Source organism: Etheostoma cragini, chromosome 10, assembly GCF_013103735.1.
Source record: "Etheostoma cragini isolate CJK2018 chromosome 10, CSU_Ecrag_1.0, whole genome shotgun sequence".
Taxonomy (NCBI): Eukaryota; Metazoa; Chordata; class Actinopteri; order Perciformes; family Percidae; genus Etheostoma; species Etheostoma cragini.
Genome location: NC_048416.1, coordinates 4,960,998 through 4,964,023, shown reverse-complemented (window position 1 = coordinate 4,964,023; position 3,026 = coordinate 4,960,998). Strand labels below are relative to the sequence as shown.

Genomic DNA, 3,026 nt, shown 5'->3' with positions numbered 1-3,026 from the left:
AGCCATGTTGCCACTACACTCGTCCACAATACGTAAGTATACTGTTATAAATAGCCTACATATTTAAATTGTGGTTTGACTTGTTAATGTTGGTTGTAATAACCTAAGTTGACCGTGTATCAGTCTAGTGCAGGCCACAAAATAATTTACTTATAGCTAACGTTAGCTGGACAATTTTCAGAAGACATTTCGATCAAGCAATCCCAGGCAAAGCAATGGTAAAACTAAAGTAAAAGTATAGTGGTTTTAATTTTAACCCTTCTCATATATATTTCATTTTGAACTGAGCGTACTAGTGGACTTAACTGTTTTAACGTCACTTAGGTATGCAGCAGACGTTCAAGACGGTCAGACTCCACGGAGTCAGGTCTTTTGGTAAGTAACTATAGCCTGACGTTAGTGTTTTATTTAGCTATGTGTGACTGACTGTATTTATATATTATAATGCATTTATTCGCTGCTGTAGCTAACACTAGCAAACTAATGTCAAGTTTAGTTAAGCAAAAGCCAGCTACGGTAACTTAACTGTAAGCATTAGCCATATCGCCTGCCTGCCGAACTCCCAATAGTTCGATAAATGTCTTATTGAACCGAAAAGCCCCTAACATAAGTCTTGTCCAGATGTCACTGCACTGAAAAATATACACTTTTCACTGACTGCTGGCCGCCTTTGCTTCATTCCAGACTTTATTAATTTATTGTTAGATTTAACACAATGTATAAATTATAATAACTTTTGACTTATATCGCCCTTTTCATCTCAACTGATATTTACCCTAAACCGTTTTTTCTGTGAACCAAGTTAGAGGTTGATATTGAGCTTGCTCCGTTTGAAACATTCTTGACGTCTCTGTTTTACTGTTAGAAAAAAGTAACTGTTGAAGTTAATATCTCTTTCTTTGTATCACTTATAATAGCCATTCTTGTCTAAAAGCACCCAAGGTTCCATAGTTCACAGAAGAACTGGGCCAGACTTCCCTTTCAGTACCCGGCTTCCCACACTAGGTAGAGTTTTAATGAGCTTTGAGAACAGTGCAGCTGTTTGGGACATGGTAACCATGGAGAAAGGAGGGGGGGTAGTGAAAACTGAAAAAGTTGCTCTTCAGTCAATCTTCTGTACCCACTCCAGTGTATTGGCTCCTTGCGCAAGTAAAACTTGGTTAAAGTGACTCCAGTGATCTCTTTGTCGTCTTTTGGTAATCATTTTTCTAACAACTGTCAACGTTAATATATTAATGATAGCTGGGTGAACAAAGCCTTGGCCATTTTCAAAGGGGTCCCCTGACCTCTTAATTCAAGACATCTGAATGAGAATGGGCTGTGTGCACCCACGAGTCTTCCCTTCACAGACATGGCCCTTTTTTCTCTCTGACATCCCTCCATATAGTGCATAAGTGGGTACTGAGCATGTGTGTGTGTAATAACAAAAGAGTTTAATTTGTAATTTTCCCTTGTGGGATTAATAGATTATTTTTGGCACTTTTTGATAATCCCTTGCAGTTTATGTCATGCAGTGCACATGTTATTTTCTCCTATTCTAAAAGGGTGTATTTAGATATTTTAGCAGACTGGGGTCCATTGGAGTAGCATGAACTTAGTCTAATTTGTCTAATCCATTTAGACATTTATTTACTATGTACTACACTGCTCTGGTTTATGCCTTGTCATTGCCACTTAGCATGTGGTTGTTGTTACATACTCTGTCCACTAGAGGGACTTCCAACATCAGCCTGCCCTTAAAGGGGCGTTCTGTTGTAGCGGCTCTGTTGTAAAGGCTAACAGTGTTCAGTTAGCAATGACATCATGTTAGAAAGCACAGCCAAAATGATTTGTCAAAAATGTAAGCCGAGAGTTTACGGCATTGATAACTATGCCAACTGGTGCGGTCACTGCTATTCTAGTGATTTATAAGCAAACCTGTTTCTTGCAGATTGTCACTTTACTGAGAATACAGCTGCCAATAGAAGAAAATGGCACAAGTACATAGAGCTTCCAAACTGTGGCTTTTTAATTGCCAACGTGAACATTATTAACATAAGCCGATGGAAATCCAAAATACCTACACACTAGCGACTTCAGTGAAAGAGAACGGGGTTCAAGTTCTGTCAATGGGCTTCCTGCAGGATAGTTTTATTCCTAACATTATTCTATCAACACAGACATTTACATTGGTAGTCTGGCATTATGGTTTATTTGCCTTGGGTGTACTGTGGTGTGGGTAAGACTGTTTCCAGTGGCAGGCTAGCATATTTTTACTAAAATAAAATATCCACTGATAAATATCACGCTGGCTAACTGGGAAATGAGGTCCTATGTCCAAAATTCTGAACCACCCCTTCATGCTGAAAGAGCAAATTAGCTTGAGTTGCACGGCCTGATGGATTTTGCACTCTCTTGTAGAGCAGTTAAGGCACTTTTTCATGAAGTTTATTTTCATGTGATTTTGTGATTTCAGATGCTTCATCGGACTGGACCCAGTGGGACCAAGACAACAAAGATGGTGAGCCAAAAAAGTCGCAAGGTACAAGAGAAGAAGAGGAACTGCATCAACCCTCACATCTCCTCTCCACTCAAGCAACTGATGGATTTTCAATGGCTTTCATTGAAAGTCATAGACTTCCTCACTATTTAAACATACATTGTTCTAATCTTCCTCTCCGGGGAACCATCACCTTATCGTGGTGGAGAGGTTTGTGTGTCCCTATGAACCTGAGGGCTGTGTTGTCTGGAGCTTTGTGCTCCTGGTAGGGTCTCCCATGGCAAAGTGGTCTCAGGTGAGGGGCCAGACAAAGAATGGTTCAAAAACCCCATGAAAGACCGAGGTAGAGAGGGAGTGACCCTGCCCGGAGGAAACCCGGGGCCCCCGTCTGGAGCCAGGCCCAGACGGCAGGCTTGTCAGCGAGCGCCTGGTGGCCGGGTTTGCCACGGAGCCCGGTCGGGCACAGCCAGAAGAAGCTACGTGGAACCCCTATCTCCATCCCATGGGCTCACCACCTGTGGGAGGAACCGCTGGGGTCGGGTGCGTT

General features: G+C 41.9%; 1 long non-coding RNA gene across 1 annotated transcript in view; it reads left to right on the top strand.

Annotated features, from left to right (window-relative positions):
- The first annotated feature begins 207 nt into the window (after positions 1-207).
- The window catches only part of LOC117951397, a 14,967-nt gene continuing 12,148 nt past the window's right edge, over positions 208-3,026 (top strand). The window contains exon 1 of the long non-coding RNA XR_004658162.1: positions 208-218. This is a non-coding gene — a long non-coding RNA (uncharacterized LOC117951397). The remainder of the gene's footprint in view (positions 219-3,026) is intronic.